Genomic DNA, 22,904 nt, shown 5'->3' on the forward strand with positions numbered 1-22,904 from the left:
CTGACAAAGCCTGTGACGGAATCACACAGCTATGAGACAACTACAATGGATGGCTATGGGGTTTTCTCAGGAATGACCATGTGCAGAACTGTTTTGACAGTACCTTGCATGACAATTCATTATAGCTATTTCTATGATTGCGTGGCAACTCTGTTCTGGCTTCTGCCACCTTCCTTTCCAGTCCTTTTGGATCTCAAGCCTGAAATGTTGTCTGTTGATTTCCTTCCATGGATGCTGTTTGACCTGCTGAGTTCCTACAGCACTGTGTGTGTGCCACTCAAGATTTCGAGCATCAGCAGAATCTCATGTATTGACTAAGTTGTTTTCTTTGTGAATATGTGGAGAAACCAGAGGACCTAGGGGGCACAACAGCTTTGTTAGCTGCAAATAATACAAAACTTGACAATGCAATAGTGAGTAGCATCAAAATGAGTAAACTCAGGAGGAGACAGAAATCCATAAAGGTATGTTTTAATGGAAATAAGTATTAATAATACACTGCAGAAGCAGTAGCACAAAGATGGAGTGGGATCTCGAGGAGCTATTTTGAAGAGACACTGCCGAGCAACATTTTAAGGATTTGAAAGTTAAATTAGAACTTAAGAAGCATAGCTGTCCATGAATTAAGTCACACGGTACTACTGATTCAGTTGCAAGGGAAAAAATAAAACAAAATATTAGAAAAGGACTTTGAATAGGAAGAGTTGTGTCTCCAAATGTGAACAAAACAAAAGAGATGGTTGTTGACTTCAGGAGGACATGAAACAACCACTCTCCGCTGAATATCGACGACTCCTCCGTAGAGATCGTTAAGAGCACCAAACTTCTTGGTGTTCACCTGGTGGAGAATCTCACCTGGTCCTTCAACACCAGCTCCGTAGCAAAGAAAGTCCAGCAGCGTCTCTACTTCTGCGAAGGCTGAGAAAAGCCCATCTCCCACCCCCCATCCTCACCACATTCTACAGAGTTTGTATTGAGAGCATCCTGAGCAGCTGTATCACTGCCTGGTTCGGAAACTGCACCATCTCGGATCGCAAGACCCTGCAGCGGATTGTGAGGTCAGCTGAGAAGATCGTCGGGATCTCTCTTCCTGCCATTACAGACATTTACACCACACGCTGCATCCGTAAAGCAAACAGCTTTATGAAGGACCCCAAACACCCCTCATACAAACTCTTCTCCCTCCTGCCATCTGGCAAAAGACACCGAAGTATTTGGGCTTTCACGACCAGACTATGTAACAGGTTCTTCCCCCAAGTCATCAGGCTCCTCAATACCCAGAGCCTGGACTGACACCAACCTACTGCCCTCTACTGTGCCTATTGTCTTGTTTATTATTTATTGTAATGCCTGCACTGTTTTGTGCACTTTACGCAGTCCTGGGTAGGTCTGCAATCTAGTATAGTTTTGTGTTATTTTACGTAGTTCAGTGTAGTTTTTGTATTGTTCATGTAACACCATGGTCCTGAAAAATGCTGTCTCATTTTTACTGTGTAGTTATGGTCAAAATGACAATAAAAAGTGACTTGACTTTATTCCTGAGTTCTGTACGTCCAATACGCTCAAAAAGAACTCTCTTCTGTCTAGGAGATGGCTAAGTTTAACAGGCCTAATCATCACCCTCTGTGCCACAGTAATTGTCTACAGTTTTGATTTGGGCAACGGAACAACATAAGAAAAAGGACGGCTGGCCTCACAAACCATTTATTTAAATTATAACAGATTTAATCTTGGTTCCGATACCTGTCCTTTTCTCCTACGCTATTGGGCTCCATTGCAGTTCCATGTATCAATTTCTGCCTATTGCATATTTAATGAATTAATTTCCAAAAATCTCTAAAATAACAAATTTAAAGCATCATGACCTTTAGAAGAAATCCCTCTTCAGATCCAACTGATATAGGTGACCTCATTCTGAAATATTCCCCTTATTTTAGCATAACCCACTGTGGAAATATAGTCCCACACCCATTCAGAACCCTAGAAATTTCAAAAATTCACCTATTCAACTTGCCTTCATTGATCAAGCTTGTCATACCAGGAACCAAACCAGTGAACTGTCTTTGCACCTCCTTCAACAGAAGCACATCTTTAAATATGGAGACAAACTACACAACAGTACTCACTGCACGGTCTCACTTCACTAGTGTCACTAGCTTCTCTGTGTACTCCATACCCTTGCAACAAACATCTATTGCCTACTAGCTTCCTCAGTAACATGTTGTACAAGCAAGCTTTTTTCCTTTTCATATCCTAGGATTTACAGATCCCTTTGTATTGCAACATTTTGTAATCTCAGCCTACTTTTTTCTCCCCACTCCTTTTTCCAAAGTGAGCAGTCTTTCATTTCACCCAGGGCTTGCCACTCGCCATCAACTTGCTCACACTATTATCCGTATGTTCCGTGCTCTCTTCATGAATTACCGTATCAGCAAATCTGGCTACAGTACTTTTGGTCTCTTCATCCAAGTCAATAATGTAAACTACAAATAGTTGTGGCCCTAGCACTGATCTCTATAGTATATGACTAATCCAAAATTATCCATTATCCCCATGTTGCAATCACACAGTTAGCCATTCCCCTATCCTTGCTAATATATCCCTCAACCTCCAATTCTGTCAGCAGCCTTTTGTGACATGTTATGTGATACCTTCTGTAAATCCAACCATGCCACATCTACTAGCTCTCCTTTACCCGCCCTCAAAGAATTCAACGTTTTTTTCAAACACGAGTTCCCTTCCATAATACAAAGTTGACTCTGCTTAACTGCCTCATAATTTTCTAAATATCTTGCCATTGCCTCTTTAATAATATTCTCTGACAGATGTTGGGCTAAAATTATTTCATGATTACTGTCCTTCTCCTGAATAGTAGATCTACATTCGCAGTTTTCTGATCCTCTTACAGCTGTCCAGAACAGAGTTTGGTAGATGTAAATGAACACCATTATCTCTGTAAGCACAATAGCATAAGGCCATCAGCTCCAGGTCTTTAGCTCATTAGTTTGCCTTGTGGCTCTGGCTGCACTCACTTAATTCAAAGTGAAAAATCTACCCAGAGGGATATGAATGTAGAATAATCCTTCATTACTTCCCTGTTGTGACTACAGCTGTAAAGTCTGCTTTCCAGACTCTTTAGCCCTGTAGAAGCACCACAGTAATTCCAGCCACTGTTCAAGCACCACAGTAATTCCAGCCACTGTTCCAGCTCCAAAATCCAGAACACAGCCAACGGAATTCCTGCACGTGACTCTCTACACTACTTGCTGCCTTGGAAAAGCAAAGACCATGCCCGCCCCAGACATTGGGCAAAAAATATAAAAGCCTGAAAGCATGTACCATAAGCCTCAAGGACAGCTATTAGTCCACTGTTGTAAGATGTCTGAACACTCTCTAATATGATAGGATTGACTCCTGACTTCACAATCTACCTCATTATGGACTGGTACCTCATGGTCTGCCTGTACTGCACTCTGTAACTGTAACACTTTATTCTATATTTTATTGTCCTACCTTGCACTGCCTCAAAGTATGGTTATGAACCAAATCGTATGGTTGGTACGCAAAACAAAGTTTTTCCACAGTGCCTTGATACATGTGACATAAATAAGTCAATTTAACTTGTCGAGGACATTGTAAGTGCCTGTGACTTCCCTTATGGTATAGGATACACAGTCTACTCAATAACTAAGTTGTTCCATAACTTTCCAACTTATAAAAATAAGAAATCAGAATATAGAAAATACTCACCAACCAGTTCCCTACGTCCTGTCAATGTCAATTCTGAACTATGATGTCACAGTTTCAAACCACTGCCAGCTCCCACCAATTCATACTTCTTTGCCCCGCTTCAGGTTCCATCAGATAATATTCCAATTGTGATCTACAGTATTTTAAGTGCTAGAAAATGACCCAAAATCCTCCAGATCAATGAACAAGAAAATAAAATCAGGCAGATGACCCAATGCTTAGTCAAAAGCATAGGTTGAAAGGAATGAAATTTTTAGTCATTTTGAGGTTGACTGCTAACAGTACTCGTTCTTCCTCGGGAAAGAAAGTCAGGAAGTTTAAGAAGGGAATTTCAGTGTTTTGGGTTCCCACAGCAGAGGAAAAAAAAGTTGTTTAATGATGGAGCAAAGGAAATAGGAACCACAAGAGGGCGGAATTAAAGAGCCGAGATCAGCAAGGACTGACTGTAAGGCTGTAGTGGAACTAGAAGAACAAATATGATTAGAGTTTTAAAACTGAGGCTTTGCCGAACTGTGAGCTCACGTAGATCAAAAAGAGGTGATGGGAGAGCATCTTATTTAAAAAAGCAGAATACCTACCACAAAATAGCACTGCTATATCATATTAGTCAATATCATATATTAAATCATAGGTTGAATGCATGATCCAATGACTAAGATACAGTACCACTGAGCCGAGCTGAACTTGCTAAAACCTACATTTAAAAATAAAATGCACCAATTCCAGCCAACACCTAGAACTCTCCCCAACACTGAGATAGTAAACACTTGAGCAAAGGATCTATTTACTGCTGATGTGTGACATCCCTTTGAGACAGCAGTCAACTTTCTCACTTTTAGTCCAATGGAAGCTGGAGGCCGGAGACTGACAGGAGTGGCCTGTTTTCTGTGCTGTAGTTTTCTACGGTTCTAAAATCATTAGAAAGAGTTGGAGGATTGAGTACATGCGTTGGTGACAGGTAGGTATTTTGGCCTTTTTAGCTGTTGTTAGTTTGTTGCTTGACATGTTTTGTTTTGTTTTGTTGTGTTCTGTATTGTTCCGCCTAGCATTATGAGCATGCTATGCTGACGTAAGAATGAGTGGTGACACGTGCAGGCTGTCCCTAGCACAGCCTTAGGTTGGCTGTTAACGTGAATGACGCATTTCACTTCTTATTCTGTCTTCTTCCCAACTTCCTTTCCAGTCCTGATGATGGGTCTCGGCCCAAAACGTTGACTGTTTATTCCTCTCCATAGATGCTGCTTGACCTGCTGAGTGTCTTCAGCTTTTTGTGTCTGTTGCTCTGGATATCCAACATCTGCAGAATCTCAACATCGCATTTCACTGTATAGTTCCAGGTATTTGTGGTAAGTAAAATGAATCTGAATTTGAACTGAGATAGAACAACCTCCTGAACAGGAAAGAGGAGACGGTGACTAAAAGTGAATAGTGAAAAGACAATAAATCTGTCCTCGGCATCCAGCTGATGATTACAAGTTCTCCTGTTGGTTCAGCTGTCACATTCTAACTGGCGGCGTATCTGTTCTTTCCAGCCTGTTCCGCAACTCTATCAGTACATGCCCTGTGGAATAATCTCTTCCAGTATAAGTGGCAAGTTAATGTCTACTTTCTAAATTAGACACACACACAATTCCCTCCTGCAGAGGGACATAGCAGGGACCTGAGAAAAGAAGTGAATCTGACTACACAGAGCCGAGCACACTGTTGTCAGCATTTGCTGCTTACTGACAGAGTGAACCTGCAACAGTGACAACAGCAGTGTGATCCAACATGGCAGAATTGAAAACGTCAACCCAATGCTGCAAATATATCCGCATCTGTTGACTGTTAATAAAAGAAATACTGCTCTGTCACACTGAAGATAAAGCTACCTTGTGGGAGAGGGGGATGAGACAGGGTTAAAAGGTGGGGGGAGCGGAGGGTAATAGGTGAAACTGGGAGGAGGAATGGGGAAGTAAGAGCAGGGAAGCTGATTGGTGACAGAGATATAGGGCTGGAGAAGGGGATAGCTTTAAAGCTGATGGCATGAACATCAATTTCCCAAACTTCCAGTAATGAACCCACCCCCCCCACCACTTCCCATCCCTTTTTCTCGCTCTCACCTTATCTCCTTACCTGCCTATCACCTCCCCCTTTTCTTTCCTCCATGGCCTTCTGTCCTCTCCTATTCGGTGCTCTGATTTCCTGTCATATCCCAGATATGCAGATCGGTAGGTTAACTGGCCATAGGTCAAATTGCCTATAAAATTGCCCATAGTGTGCAAGTGGGTTTTAGAATCTGGGAAGAATTGATTAGAACATGGGTGGGGGTGTAAAAAGTGGAATTAATCTAGGATTAGTGGACAGTCAGTATGGACTTGGTGGGCCCAGATCCATGAGTCTATTCAATGTAATCTCTCTATAAGTCTATTCACTATAATCAAGTGAAAATTAACAACCAAAGAGCAGGGACATAATCGACTTGAATTTTTAATTCTGACTTCAGCCACTGATCCAGTGTGCGGATACTTGTACTGATAAAACTAGTACAGGAAAGAGTCAGGAAGGAGAACATATGAGATTGCTGCAGAAAAAATTAACTGTTATATTTAGAATCATGCCTAGTTCCAAGAAATGTGTCATGTAATTTTAGAGGCTGTGAAAATGCGCAATTGCTAAACACAGAACAGTACATGGGGAAGAATACCAAAGTATATACAGATGATCTCAACGTAGTCACACTCTCACAGCAGAATAAAATAATGCTGATTTAGGAAAAAAGGATCCAGCTGCAATTAGCAGGCAAGTGCTGACATAATCTTCAAAGTGTGAAATTGTCACAATTGAGGTATCGCATTGTCAAGTTAGAACCAAATTCAAGCAAAATAGATGACTTTAGATTATTTCAGAAATACAGCAGGGGATGGAGAAACACGTCAACTTACTCTGGGTGCAGACAGCAAAATAAAAACTCAGCTCACAACGTCACATCAATAACTATGACAATTCGATATAATGTCCTGGGATGGAGGGATCATTTGATTCCCGAATTTAATGAACTCTTAAGAGTGACCGAACAAACTGGAGGTGGAAAAATGAGATGTACTGTTATTGAAACACGTGAATGAGAGAAGATTGACAGGGTAACCGCTCAGAGAATGTTTCCTCTTAAGAGGCAATTTAGAATTAGGGAGTTAGATTCAGGATGTGGACCTTTAAAATGAAGAGAAGAAGTTTCTAATCTCAAAGGATAATGATATCTTAAAATTCTCTACCCACAGAGCTGAAGAGGCTGTCATGGATAGTTGTTGCACTTCAAGAAAGGCAAAGGTATGAGAAATTGAACAGGAACGTCAAAGTCTTATCACCCAAGAAATTACTGAATTGAAAAGCAAACATTAGGGGTAATTCCCATTTCTTAGTTTGGTGGACAAAAACACTCAGGACATCAAGGTCATACATGTTCTTGCCCATATAAAAAAAATGAAAGGATGCTAAGAATCTAACTTATTTACCAAATCCAAGTGATGTTTATAAAGACAACTAGGTGCAGTTAATCGTATAACTGTGTTCCAATTCTTAGCCACGAGTCACAACATACCAGTACAACAATTTCAAAATAGAAGATGAATATCCTATGACCTATTTCTGAAAATGGAACAAAAGCCCAGGATCTCAAATGAAGAACAACAATTTTGACCTTCTCAGACTAGTGTTTAAAATGTCTACAGCTGTTCCTCACCCAGATGGCACCATAATCACTTCTTTATTTTTATAGCTATAAATGCTCTGGGGTTAAATTTCGAGATTAAGCTCCCAATAATGGAGTCACAGCTTGAAAAACAACTGCGCACAGGCAAGGGCTACATCACCTGTTTGAACCATCACCTCTCACTATGGCAAAGGAACATTAGATGCAATCATTCAATCAACGTCAAGAGATAGCCAAATGCCTCACAGTAAACGCAGGTTTGATGGGTCACTCAATGATTACAGATAGCACAAGACCTACTAAGATCAGAATGATACCCAACATCCCACTCCTAAAGTCAAAAGAATGTTCACCGAACTCCTTTAGAAAAGGGAACCAAATCTGCAACCAGTACTTGAGGCGCAGTTTCACAAAAGCCTGATATAAATATTTTACTCTTGTACTAAATCCCATCATAATAAATGCAAACATACCTTCCTTATACAGGTTGCATTTGCCTACCGGTGTTCAGTGAAATGCATACAAGCATACCCACATCACATTAAACAGTGTTATCGCACATCGAGTTATTTAAAGTACTATCTATCAAAATCACCTGTCCCTCCAACATCATTTGACCAAACCTCCCTCTGCTATCCTCTCCTTGTGATTCTTCTCTCCCCCAAGTACGACCCCCATCGGTCCTAGCAATTCTCTGCTATGGTAACCTTCTATCACCTTCAACTACCTACAATATTGGAAAAATGAGGAGGAAACGGCCTTTCCTGCCAGTCATCTTTGTTCTCATGCATGGTGGAATATTAGCCAGGGAATTTGATTTAATCTGCTGGGTAAACTTAAGAGTTGAATATTCCAAAATTTGATAGCAGCTAACTAAACCTTAACTCCATTCATCTGTTATCAGAGTGAATTTATACAACTCTCAGCTCCACCAGATTCCCAAAGTGGTAAGCCCATTTGGGACCAAGGTGACAACTAGTGTGTTGTGCCCACTGGAGCAGGTCAGGACACTGCTGCACTGCATCTTGTACAGGTGTGAAAGGAATTTTAGGGTTTAGACACAACCACAGGAAAAAAAACAAGTATGTACAGAAAGTATGAGTGGGTATGTGCATATGCACATGAAAGGGAGGACCCACGCTTTCCATAGAACATGCATAAAAACTGCAAGTTAACATTTTTCAAATGGAGTATTTAACAAACTAAATCCAAATGACTAGTTTTATGCCAAAGTCTTCATTACTCACATTTTTATCTAAACCTGATCTGTGCAATGTTCTTTTCCCTCAAGCCACAAATCCTTACAAAGCCCAATAAGTCAATTTATCTTCCTTGTCTGGAGAAGTTCTCTTAGCACTTCCATCGTATTCCAGCAATTCATACAATGAAAAGCTCAAAATCCCAATGCATAACCCCTTTTCATCTCCAGGTCCATCTCTTTTGCCTTTTATGGCCTTATTGGCACTTAGTACCAGTGCTTGCTTGAACTTTCCATATTCCCAAACTCCGAAAATCCTTTGCACTTCTCCTGCCCATATTTTTTACCTGGTTACAATGAAAATTCTGTGCTCTTAAATTCATCTTGTCCAGACACACTCAGTTTTGACTACTTCTTCCAAACACAAACACCTCTCAATCTTTTCTTTGAATACCTTATGGAAATTTTTTAAAAATCATTTTTACTGGACTAACAATAACCAAATGTTAGATGGAGCTATATGTTAAAATGGCAACACAAACAGTGGATGGAAAGCAAAAGAGCTAGCAGGAAAATAAAATGTTTTATATCTGTGACAAAATACCAAGTTATCAGAAGATTGAGGCCGATAAGAAAGACAATGGGGAAGCATTCAAGATGCTAATCAGAGAGAGACGAGAGAGATTAACGGAAAGAGACACAGTTCCGAGTATTGTTTAGACCTGTTGCTTTGAACCTGAACTGTTTGAAGTTTGATGGACAGGTGATACCCCAGCAGGGGGATAAAAGGCACAGGTTCGCTAAGGCAAGGGACACACCATGACACCACGAGATAACGAGACCCTGGAAGCGCTGTGCCCCCACAAGTTGGTGTGAGTTTTTGGAGGTCTGGTCGGGGGACCAACCATAGACGCACAGAGTGCGAAGGTACAATCGGCGGGACCCTGGTGTGTGTGTACACCCTTGCCTGGGTGCTGGGTTCACCGCAGAAGAACGATTGTATCCGGAAAGGAGGGGTCATGGTCGGTGACCTCAGAAGACATTACAAGGGGCTCACCCGAAAGCTAATTGCGAGGAAAATCAAAGGTCTGTTGAGTCTGATTTGAATATCAGCATTCGCTCTCTCTCTCCCCAACGGCACAACAGCGATTACTGCGAACTGAACTAAACTGAACTGAACTCTGTGTCACTTGAGACTGATCATTTTACCCCTAGACTGCGATAGAGCTTAATTGATCCTATTATCCTAGTTCTGTGTACGTGTGTTTTACCATTGCTAATCTGTTGCATTTATATCCTTATGATTAGAGTACTGTGTTGCTTATTTCTTTAATAAAACTTTCTTAGTTCCAGTAATCCAGAATCCAACTAAGTGGTCCATTTCTGCTGGTTTGGCAACCCAGTTATGGGGTACGTAACATATCAAATTTACATTGACCTATCAGTACCCCTTTATTGAAAGTAACGTTACAGGAATCCATAGCTACTAGCTCCCTCAAAAAGGAGTAGCAACAACAAGGACTTTGACTCAGCCTTTTAGTTCAGCCTTTTACTCAGTGCCACTAACTACTGAAAAATCAGTGTAACAGGCCCATTAAAGCACCACCATTTCAGCCAAGCTGATGGTGGGATAAATCGTACCAAAATTTTAGAAAACATAAAATGGTCAATGGCTGCCCTAAGACGTTTACAATGGTAATATTTAGCAATTACGATGCAGTTAAGGTTCAGGATGTATGGTCTCAACCAGAAATATTGACTCCTCATTCCTCTCCAGAGAAGCTGCCTGGCCTGCTAAGTTCCTCCAGCATTGTGTGTCTTATTTTTCAATTAAATGTTCTTTTACAACATTTGCCCCATTACATTTATAAAGTACTTGCAGTGTATATAAACAAAAGTTTGGAAGTCACCCATAAGCGACTTCAATTAGTTACAAGATGTTGCCAATGCCAAACCACCCATTTGCCTTTCTGCATGTTTGTCAATAAGAACCTATACCTCAAGCCACCCAGCTTCTCAGTGTAGACTACAGAAAGGCTTTGGTAGAAATGTCTGACAATGGGAGTCGGGCTAAGGGTGGGAGTGATCAGTGGAATAGAAAGAGGACATAAATAAGATGACAGCCGGCCAAGTTACGCTTACTGGCATAGATGGCTGCCAAACCCAGCAGAGACATTGATTCTGAGTGCCTAACATATCAAAACCATTCAAAAAAGACAACTAAAAGCCAATTTTTTTTAATTAAGTCATCAAAATGAGAACTCTATTATAATTAAAAAGAAACATTTTTACCTGAGCTAATTCAAAGTATAAGCTAGCCAACGTGTACCCTGTAGCATCTCATCTCCCTTTAATAACGTTGCAGCTTAAGATTCAGGTCTAACAAGGCATCGATTCACAAAAATCCTCACCATTAGTGTTAGCAGACTGCCACCCTGCTCATGCCGTCAGCATCAGAAGGATCAGAAGGATACGAATTCACAATAAACTGGATTGGTCAAAGAACACTGAGGCTGTCTACAAGAAGGGTCAGAGCCGTCTCTATTTCCTGAGGAGACTGAGGTCCTTTAACATCTGCCGGACGATGCTGAGGATGTTCTACGAGTCTGTGGTGGCCAGTGCGATCATGTTTGCTGTTGTGTGCTGGGGCAGCAGGCTGAGGGTAGCAGACACCAACAGAATCAACAAGCTCATTCGTAAGGCCAGTGATGTTGTGGGGATGGAACTGGACTCTCTCACGGTGGTGTCTGAAAAGAGGATGCTGTCTAAGTTGCATGCCATCTTGGTCAATGTCTCCCATCCACTACATAATGTACCGGGTGGGCACAGGAGTACATTCAGCCAGAGACTCGTTCCACCGAGATGCAACACAGAGCGTCATAGGAAGTCATTCCTGCCTGTGGCCATCAAACTTTACAACTTGGGTCAGACACCCTGAGCCAATAGGCTGGTTCTGAACTTATTTCCTGGCACAATTTACATATCACTATTTAACTATTTATGGTTTTATTACTATTTATTATTTATGGTACAACTGTAACGCAAACCAATTTCCCCCAGGATCAATAAAGTATGACTATGACTGATGAAGAATTATTCAAGAATGGCTGGCAACCACAAACATTTAATACTTAAACAGAAGTTCCACAGAGTAGCTCATCCCTACAAAATCCAACACTTTTTTGGCAATTCTGTCAAACACTTCCTTACCTTAAACAGATCTCAATTATCCCCCCCCACTTCCTCATTCAACTACCCTTTCCTTTTCCAGGGAAGGAGTACCATACTGTTCTTTTATTCCTGTATATTATTATTTTGTGGTTCTGGCCCAGCTTTGCAAATCTGGTTTTGCATAAACTGGAAGTCCATAACCTTTCTGTAACAAAAACTATATAACAGACTTAATCTGACAACATATAGCGTCAGCATTTCAGTTTTATTCAGTCCTGGATAGGTCTGTAGTCTAGTGTAGTTTTTGTGGGGTTTTTTCTCGTACGTAGTTCAGCGTAGTCTTTGTATTGTTTCATGTAGCACCATGGTCCTGGAAAACGTCCTATTTTTACTATGTTCTGTACCAGCAGTTATGGTTGAAATGTCAATAAAAAGTGACTTGACTTGACTTATCATCCTACCAATATAGTATGGTGCTTAATTTCCTTCGCTTATGGGCTGGTTATCATACATTGGTCCTTTAGGTAACTGTTCTAATCTTCTAAATTGCACTTTCCCGAAAGACTGTATCAGCTAGCTCACCAAGTGTGGCTCCAGTCAAGAGATTTTTTTAATATATTGCACATGTACAATACAATTTCTTCAGGGTTGGCCCGACTTCTGAGGTATTTCAAGAAACAGTTCTGCAACCAAGGACTGGTCTGCAAACAGTTCTTCATGACTAAATTTAAACTCTTAAAAGACTTTAATTAAAGATTTCTAAAAGGGTTTTGAATGGGATCACTCTGGAGTGCAACCAGCATTTCAACGTACTTGAAACAAATAGTATGTGTATCACAAAAATGGCATATAACTGAACACTTATTAATCATCTCATTAGCAATAACCTCTAATTCTCTGGGTCAGGAGTAAGATGACAGAAAAGAGATAGATCTGCATCCTCAAATATGTAAAGGATGTCATCTTACCGATACAGCTCTGGCAGTAATCAGGGACAAAGGTTATCCTTGCAGGAAATGCTCCATACAGCTGATGATGAAGTCCAAGAATCTGAAAAGAAAGAAAAAAAAATACATCGGTTGGATTGCTGACTTAATATTATTCAATTTGTTCCCAATGGATAGGACGAACCTCCAGATATCATCCAGTCATCAGAATATCTGAAACAAGAGAAAATCTGCAGATGCTGGAAATCCAAGCAACACACACGTACAATCCTGGAGGAACTCAGTAGACCAGGCAGCATCTATGGAAAACAGAACAGTCGACATTTTGGGCCAAGACCCTTCATCAGGACGGGAGGGAGAGGGGCGAGAGGGGCGGAGGGGGGGAGGGAGAGAGGGGAGAGAGGGGCGAGAGGGGCGAGAGGGGAGAGAGGGGCGAGAGGGGAGAGAGGGGCGAGAGGGGAGAGAGGGGCGAGAGGGGAGAGAGGGGCGAGAGGGGCGAGAGGGGCGAGAGGGGCGAGAGGGGCGAGAGGGGCGAGAGGGGAGAGAGGGGAGAGAGGGGAGAGAGGGGAGAGAGGGGAGAGAGGGGAGAGAGGGGAGAGAGGGGAGAGAGGGGAGAGAGGGGAGAGAGGGGAGAGAGGGGAGAGAGGGGAGAGAGGGAGAGAAGATGACGCATCAGAGTAAGAAGGTGGGTTGAGGGGAGGAAGAAACTCAGAACATCTGAGATTAGTTTACACTACATTTCCAATGTAACTGAGGAGAGGTTAAGAATGCTGAATGTCTCCTAAAAAAGCATAAAAACAACTGTTCCATCAAATAATTCAGAAATCACACATCACGGGTGAGATATTACAGCTGGTGTTCCACAGGGCCGGTGTTGGGATCACTTCTTTTTGTACTCTATAACGATTTAGATGATGGAATAAATGGCTTTGTTGCCAAATTTGGAGATGATACGAAGATCAGTAGAGGGGCAGGTAGTGTTGAGGAAACAGGTAAGCTGCAGAAGGACTTACACAGATTAAGGGAAAGTGCAAGAAAGTGCCAAATGAAATACGATGTCGGAAAATGCATGATAATTTGGTCGTAGAAATAAATGTCTAGACTATTTTCTGAACGGGGAGAAAATCCAAAAATCTGAGATGCAAAGGGAGCCTAAAAGTTAAAACTTGCATGTTAATTCGGTGATTAGAAAGGCAAATGCAATGTTAGCATTCATTTCAAGAGGTTCTGAATACAAGAGCAGGGATGTGATGCTGAGGCTTGATAAGGCACTGGTGAGACCTCACCTTGAGTACTGTGCAACACACATAAAGTAGCTGGTGAACGCAGCAGGCCAGGCAGCCAACAGTTTCGAGCTCTTCATCTAAGAAAAAAGTGCTGGTAATGGACAGGGTCCACAGGCAGTTCACAAAGATGGTTCTGGAAATGAAAGGGCTATCATACAATGAACGTTTCATGGGTCTGGGTCTGTACTTGCTGGAATTTAGAAGGATGAAGGGGGATTCTCATTGAAACTTTTGAACGTTGAAAGGCCTAGACAGAGTAGATTGGAAAGAATGTTTCCCATGTTGGGGGGAGTCTAGGACAACAGGGCACAGCTTCAGGATAGAGAAGTGTCTATTTAAAAGAGATGAGGAAAAGTTTCTTCAGCCAGAAGGTGGTGAATTTGTGAAATTTGTTACCACAGGCAGCTATGGAGGCCAGGACGTTGGGTGTATTTAAGGCAGAGATTGATATGTTCTCGATTGGACATAGGATCAAAGGTTACGGGAAAAGGCCAAAGAATAGGGTTGAGGCGGAGGAGAAAGGATCAGTCATGATTGAATGGCAGAACAGACTCAATGGGCCAAATGGCCTAATTCTGCTCTATGTCTTATTGCCTATGGTCTTATTACGAGATTTGCCTTGTGAAGGGACTAACAAGATGGATGGAAAGCAACAAGAGGCATCATTGCCAACAATAAAGGCACAGAATGATAACGTTTTAATGAGTATCCAAGTAATGCAGAGCCAGCAAGGTATATGCTTGTAGAGCAAGAGGTTAGAGATGAGAAAGCAAACATCAAGCGTGGCAACAATTTTACATCTAAGGCAACAAGAGGCGGACTGGAATTCGATGGAGATATGTAACAAAAGTGAAAAACCAATTGGTCTAGGTGCAAGAGCAGTTCCAAAGCTTGTGAACAACAGAGATTACCGTTAGCTGAGGTTTACCGGAAGTGCAGAGCAGAAGAACAATGGATTAAAAATAAGCTGTAATAATAGCTGAAGCTTTAGCAGCTCATTGATAATAATATGATAGAAGGAGACTAGTGCCATGAAGAATTAATTTAGGTTATTCAGGATTCTAGTTCATTATATTAACTAATGAAGACGGTGGAACTTGTGCAAGAAACAAAGAAAATTAGGGAGTCGGCAGTAATGTGATAGAATTCACCCTGCAGTTTGAGAGGAAGAAGATAAAGTCAGATGTATTGCTATTACAATGGAGTAAAAGAAATTCTAGAGGCATGAAAGAGGAGCTGGCTGAAGTTGATTGGAAGGGTACACTAGTAGAGATGATGGTAGAATAGTAATGGCTGGAATTTTGGGGGCAATTCCATGGTAGCATTGTGACTGGCGCAACACTATTACAGCTCGGGGTGTCAGAATTCGGAGTTCAATTCAGCCATCCTCTGTAAACAAGTTTTTACACTGCCACCCTTGTACACATGGGTTTCATCCAGGTACACCCGTTTCCTCCCACAGTCCAAAGACATAGCGGTTAGTAGATTAATTGGTCATTGTAAATTGCGTCATGATTAGGCTAGAGCTAAATCTATGGGTTGCTGAGCAGCACGACTTGAAGAGCCGGAAGGGCCTGTAGCAAGATGTATCACTCAATAAATAAAATTCCAAAGATGCAGAATAGATACATCCCAAAGATGAAGTGGTATTCTAAAGGAGGGAAAAGGCAACTATGGCTGACAAGGGAAGTCAAAGATAGGACGAAAGGAAAACAGAGCGCATAAAATGCAGCAAAAATGAGTGGAAGTTAGAGGATTGGAAAATTTTTAAAACCCAACAGAAAGCAAGTAAAAAAAACAAGGAGAAAAAAGATGAAATGTGAAGGTAAGCGAGCCAAATATTACAGAAGAGAATACCAAAAGTTTTTCAGATATAAAGAGTAAAAGAGAAGTAAGAGTGAATACTGAACCTCTTGAAAATGACATTAGAGAGGTAGTAACAGGGGACAAAGAAATGGCAAACAAACTTTAGTATTCTGCACCAGTCTTCACCATGGAAGACACTAGCAGTATGCCTGAAGTTCGAGTGTGTCAAGAGGCATAAGTGAGTATAGTTGCAAAGGAGAAGGTGTTTGGGAAGCTGAAGAGTCTGAAGGTAGACAAGTCACCTGGACCAGATGGACTACAACCCAGGGTTCTGGAAGTGGTGGCTGCATAAATTGTGGAGGCATTAGTACTGGCCTTTCAAGAAAACTTCCTGAGCACTGGAAAACTGTAAATGTCACTCTGAGAAGGGAGAGAGCCAGAAGAAAGGAAATTATAGGCCAGTTAGCCTACCTTCAGTGGTTGGGAAGATGTTGGTGTTCATTATTAAGGATGAAATTTCAGGGTACTTGGAGGCGCATGATAAAATAGGCCAAAGTCAGCACTGTCTCCTTAAGCGAAAATCTTGTGTGACAAATCTGTTGGAGGAAATAACAAGCAGGAAAGACAAAGGTGAGGCAGTGGAAGTTGTTGACTTGGAATTTTAGAAGGCCCTTGACAAGGTATTACACATGAGGTAAGATACAAGAGTCCATGGTATTACAGGGAACGGATAGAAAATTGGCTTACTGGCAGGAGGCAAAAAGTGGGAATAAAGGGGGCTTTTTCTGGTTGGCTGCTGGTGACTAGTGGCATTCTGCAGAGTCTGTTGGGACTGCTTCTTTTCACATTATAGGTCAATGATTTGGATGACAGAATTGATGGCTTTGTGGTCAAGTTTGCAGATGATACAAAGAGGGGTGCAAGGGCAAGAAGTGTTGACAAAACAGGAAGTATGTAGCAGGATTTAGACAGAAATGGAGAATGAGCAAGAAAGTTGCAGATGGAATATAACTTAAGGAAGTGTCTGGCCATGCATTTTAGAAGAAGAAATAAAAACAGATCATTTCCTAAATGGGGAGAAAATTCAAAAATCAGGTGTAAGGGGACTTGGGAGTCCTTGTGCAGGATTCCCGAAAGGCTAATTTGCTGGTTGAGTCAGTGGTAAGGAAAGCGAATGAAATGTTGGCATTCATTTTGAAAGGACTGGAATGCAAGTGCAAGGATGCAATGCTGAGGGTAGCTTTATAAGGCAATGGTCAGACTAGTCTTGGGAGTATTGAGAGAAGTTTTGGGCCCCTTATCTAACAAAACACATGCTGGCATCGGAGAGGGCCTATAGGAGGTTCATGTAATGACTGAGAATGAAAGGGTTAATAAACGAGGAGTGTTTGATGGCTCAGGGCCTGTACTTGCTTGAGTTTAGAAGAATACGGAGGGGGGGGGGGGGGGTGGAATCTCATGGACCTGTCAAATACTGAAAGGCCTAGACAGAGTGGATGTGAAGAGGATGCTTCCCATAATGGGCGTGTCTAGGACCAGAGGGCACAGCTTCAGGATTAAAGCATGTCAACTTAGAACAGAGATGAGAAGGAGGAATCCCTTCAGTTAGAGGGTGGTGAATCTGTGGAATTCATTGCCACAGATGGCTGTGGAGGCCAAGTCATTCACTACAGTGGCATGCAAAAGTTTGGGCACCCCAGTCAAAATTTCTGTTACTGTGAATAGCTAAGCGGGTAAAAGATGAACTGATTTCCAAAAGGCATAAAGTTAAAGATGACACATTTCTTTAATATTTTAAGAAAACTTTATTTCTACCTTTTACAGTTTCAAAATAACAAAAAAGGAAAAGAGCCCGAAGCAAAAGTTTGGGCACCCTGCATGGCAGTACTTAGTAACACCCCCTTCGGCAAGTATCACAGCTCGTAAACGCTTTTTATAGCCAGTTAAGAGTCTTTCAATTCTTGTTTGGGAGATTTTCGTCCATTCTTCCTTGCAAAGTTCTATTCAAAAGGTTCAAAGGAACACCTAAACAAGCCTGATGCATTTTGGAAACAAGTCCTGTGGACTGATGAAGTTAAAATAGAACTTTTTGGCTGCAATGAGCAAAGGTATGCTTGGAGCAAAAAGGGTGCAGAATTTCATAAAAAGAACCTTCTCCAACTGTTAAGCACGGGGGTGGATCGATCATGCTTTGGACTTGTGTTGCAGCCTGTGGCACGGGGAACATTTAACTGACAGAGGGAAGAATGAATTCAATTAAATACCAGCAAATTCTGGAAGCAAACATCTGTAAAAAAAAAGCCGAAGATGAAAAGAAGATGGCTTCTACAACAGGATAATGAACCTAAACGCACCTCAAAATCCACAATGGACTGTCTGAAGAGGCGCAAGCTGAAGGTTTTGCCATGGCCCTCACAGTCCCCCGACCTAAACATCATTGAGAATCTGTGGATAGACCTCAAAAGAGTAGTGCATGCAAGACGGCCCAAGAATCTCACAGAACTGGAAGCCTTTTGCAAGGAAGAATGGGTGAAAATCCCCCAAACCTTTCTAAAGTGAAGTTATGGATCCTTCTCAAGTTGATGTGAAACAAGCATTAACAACGTTGTGACAATGGAAAAGACATATGGTAATACAGTGTTAGAGAACATGTTGTGAACAACACTGTAATCACCAAGGGACAAAATATAGAAACAAGGAAAAATCCTTTAAGCATTTTCAGATTAAAGTAACTTGCTTTCCAGCTGCTACTGCAGAGATTCTCCGGCTGTTATCTGAGGGAGTAGAACTAATTACAGTCTGATGGAGTTGGAGAAGAGCGACAGAAAACAAAAGCAGCATGACAAGATTGCGCCAAGGTTATGGGATGATTGAGAATGGATGGGCAGTTATGATTTTAATGAGAACAAGTTTGAATATGTCTCAACAGAAATTCAAAAGAAATTTTCAAGGACCGAAGTAGAAAAAGATAAGGCATTAAAGGAGGACTATGCTTGCAATGCATTTAACCGTATCAGCAACAATATGCACAATTACCATTTTTATTCTTATCCTTATTTTAACAATCTCTCTGATCTCTTACACTTCTGTAACCCTTCAAAAACTTTCAAGAAAAGCAGCTATGCAAGAGGATAAGGCGGTTAAAGAATGCATATGGAATGTTTGCTTTCATTGGTAGGGGGTTTGAGTACAGAGTAAGGAATCATGCTGCAGCTGTAGAAAACTTTAGTCAGACCACACTTAGGAGTGGTTCTGGTTGCCTCATATAGAAAAGGACACAGAGATTGTGGAAAATGTGCAAAGAAGTTTACAAGTATGTTGCCAGATTAGAGGATATGAGCTACAAGGATAGATTGGACAAAATTGGACAAAAGCTGAGAGGGAATTTGATAGAGGTTTATAAAATTATGAGCAGCATAGATAAGGAGTAGGCAGTCAGAATCTTTTTGCCAGAGTAGCAATATCAAACACCAGAGGACTGATTTTAGGGTTAGAAGCGGAAGTTTAAAGGTGGCATCAAAGGTAAGTCTTGTTTTCACATGCAGAAAGTATTAAGATACCTGGATAGAAGGGGAAGTCAGGCAGTTTGGTGAAGGCTTCTTTTATAAAAAAGCTAAAGACAGATCCCTCCATTTCCTTCATGTTCATGTATGAGTAGCAAGATATTTGGTGTAAATTAACACCAAGATGAACACAATATTGTGGGCCAAATGGCCTGTCCAGTGTTGTAGTATTCAATGTTTTATGTATACATCTCAAGTTCCAATTTCATCTTCTGTTATAAAGCCTGATATTAGAACTCAAACTACTGGAGGAACTCAGTTGTTCAGGTAGCATGTGCTTATTTTTTCTCCTCCACAGAAATTGCCTGACCAGCTCTGTTCCTCCAGCAATTTTTTGGTCTACATTCCAGCGTGTGCAGTCTTGTATATCACTAATCTAGAATTCACTGTCTAGTCACCTTTAATCCCCATCTGTGCTACTAAACTTTGGTAACTCTCCTATGAAGGACCTGTAAATTTTTCACTATTTAAATAAGGCTATACATGCAATGTTTTCAAATACCCTTACAGTGTTACCACTTAGTGAAAGAAATCTTAAAGTGGTATTAATTTATTTTTTGATTGAGGGTGAAAAATTGGCTCGAACTCCCCACCCTTTCTTGCAGATGATTATCATCCAACCATACTTGCCAAACTGGTAGGTAAGTTCTGTTTATTAACCTATTTAACAACGTTGAACCAAACACACAAATCTGACTCAAATGATGAGAATATAATAAATAAGCAAATAAGCTGATCATGTGCCATCTAACATCGTATCAAAGGAACTGTAAAACCACATGCAGTAGGTGCAGTAATATAACACATATCCTTTCTATAACACATAGGTACAATATAAATGTACAATTCCTATACACAATTATAGCTAAAATATCCTTCTGTATAATATTGTTACTGTGCTATGAAATTTCTTTGGAATATTTGGCTATATTTCTTCAGAAAACAATACTCTATTAAAAAAACTGCAATAATTGCACTATTCAACTATTTGGAATGGTTCAGGTAACCAGTACCTGGTTCACCGGGTAATATTCATCATGCTCCCTTTCGACTCAGGGGAACAGCAGTACAAGCTCTTCCTTTCAAATTACCTGGTTCACTGACAATTTATCATATTGTGTAATCTTTTACAAGGGGAATTAGAAGAGTGTTGCAGCATTAAGTCATAGTCATACTTTATTGATCCTGGGGGAAATTGGTTTTTGTTACAGTTGCACCATAAATAATAAAAAAAAACATAAATAGTTAAATAGTAATATGTAAGTTATGCCAGTAAATTATGAAATAAGTCCAGGACCAGCCTATTTGCTCAGGGTATCTGACCCTCCAAGGGAGGAGTTGTAAAGTTTGATGGCCACAGGCAGGAATAACTTCCTATGACGCTCTGCTTTGCATATCGGTGGGATGAGTCTCTGGCTGAATGTACTCCTGTGCCCACCCAGTACATTATGTAGTGGATGGGAGACATTGTCCAAGATGGCATGCAACTTGGACAGCATCCTCTTTTCAGACACCACCGTCAGAGAGTCCAGTTCCATCCCCACAACATCACTGGCCTTACGAATAAGTTTGCTGGTTCTGTTAGTGTCTGCTACCCTCAGCCTGCTGCCCCAGCACACAACAGCAAACATGATAGCACTGGCCACCACAGACTCATAGAACATCCTCAGCGTCGTTCGGCAGATGTTAAAGGACCTCAGTCTCCTCAGGAAATAGAGACGGCTCTGATCCTTCTTGTAGACAGCCTCAGTGTTCTTTGACCAGTCCAGTTTATTGTTAATTCGTATCCCCAGGTATTTGTAATCCTCCACTATGTCCACACTGAGCCCCTGGATGGAAACAGGGGCCACCGGTACCTTAGCTCTCCTCAGGTCTACCACCAACTCCTTAGTCAAAATTGAATGTTAAGCTGCAGATAATTCTGCTCACACCATGTGACAAAGTTTCCTACCGTAGCCCTGTACTCAGCCTCATCTCCCTTGCTGATGCATCCAACAATGGCAGAGCCATCAGAAAACTTCTGAAGATGACAAGACTCTGTGCAGAGCATGAACATGCAATAGTTCAGAAAATCCTGTAATCCGGCACAACCCCAAGCATTATTGGAGCATTACTTTGTATTGCATTGGGATTTGCTCGTCAGGTCAGAGGATAAAGAGGGTAATAAATGTTAGGAATTCTTTACCCGAGGCCTGTTGAAGCACAGTTGCTCAGCATTTTCCAGAGGTCAATAATTTTTTGGGTATTAGGGAAGTAAAGGAATACAAAGCTAGTTCAGGAGAACACAGAGGCAAAAAGATCAGTCACGATCTTATCAGATGACAGAGCAGATGTCAGGGGCCAAATGATCTACACCTGTTTCTGCTTCTTACATTCTTGGCATATGGAATAAACGACTGTCCAAAACCCGACTGAATGGTTCAGGGGTTTCTATACCTTGGGCTAGTTATTACTATACATTAAAACCAAAAATAGATTTCAGCCTGTCACATACTTTCAGGTCTGCATTATATTTATAATGCACGTATCACGGACAAGTAAAATTGTTCCATATGATACGGGAGTCAAGGTTGCCATTCCATCACATTCAGAGATATTTTCAGGTTCACTAATATCCATACCACATTGATGACACAAGAAACTACAGAGCTTCACTCACAAAGAGGAGGCAACGAGGTCAGGAAAATTTTAACATTGTGACAAAGAACTAGTCAGAGACACACACAATATCTAGAGTGAGAGTCACCTTTGTGCTGACAGTGGCAGTAACATATTCAGAGTTAAAACCAACCATGAATAGGATGAATACTGCCCATCCTAGATGCTTGCAAGTTAGGGAGTACAGAAGGAGGTAGATTTTTCGAATTATTTTAGCTGTGCACTGGTGAAGGTTCATGACAGCACCATACCCAACTCCCAATTTTAAATTAAAGGTGGTCAGGTTAGGTGAGGGAGAGAGAAACAATGCCAAGTGGAAATCCTTAGTCCCAAGAATAGTGAGCCACTGTGAGCTACAAGTACTAGTATTCTGATTCTTAAGAGACAAAGACAGATGCTCTATGATGAATGGAGCATATCAAACACATTCTTTTTGAGCTTTACCACAGCAAATAAATTCTGATAACTAAGAAGTTTTACGAAAAAGAATTCCCAAATGTAGAAGGAAACTACAATTACAAAAAAAGTCAGTTCTTCAGGGAATATTTGATCAAAGTCACAAGAAATTCATATGCACATGGAATTTTGACACGTGCGCACTCTGGTTAATCATAAGTTAGTTTATGATCCCCGAACTTATCTGCAATGGCTTTGAAGTAATTAACTTGCTTTCCTTACCTACCACAGCTCAGCGCCTGGGAACGAAAAGTCACTCAAGCAGCTGCAGCTGTTCGTATTAAATGTTGTCCTCTACTCCCACCTAAACTAAGCCAGTTTATTTCTGATTATTTGTGCACTCTATGGCCTGGCAGTAAGAAGCAGTGATAACACATC

General features: G+C 41.2%; 1 protein-coding gene across 6 annotated transcripts in view; it reads right to left on the reverse strand.

Annotated features, from left to right (window-relative positions):
• The window catches only part of thrap3a (thyroid hormone receptor associated protein 3a), a 115,741-nt gene that overhangs the window by 40,127 nt on the left and 52,710 nt on the right, over positions 1–22,904 (reverse strand). For 4 of the 6 annotated variants that reach the window (XM_072247259.1, XM_072247262.1, XM_072247255.1 and 1 more), the window contains exon 3: positions 12,779–12,860. The gene's annotated coding sequence lies outside the window, so the exon portion shown is untranslated. Of the gene's footprint in view, positions 1–12,778; positions 12,861–12,941; positions 12,965–16,320; positions 16,446–22,904 lie in introns of those variants that run through there. The other 2 variants (XM_072247257.1, XM_072247258.1) reach the window with 2 other exon arrangements.

Source organism: Mobula birostris, chromosome 30, assembly GCF_030028105.1.
Source record: "Mobula birostris isolate sMobBir1 chromosome 30, sMobBir1.hap1, whole genome shotgun sequence".
NCBI lineage: Eukaryota > Metazoa > Chordata > Chondrichthyes > Myliobatiformes > Myliobatidae > Mobula > Mobula birostris.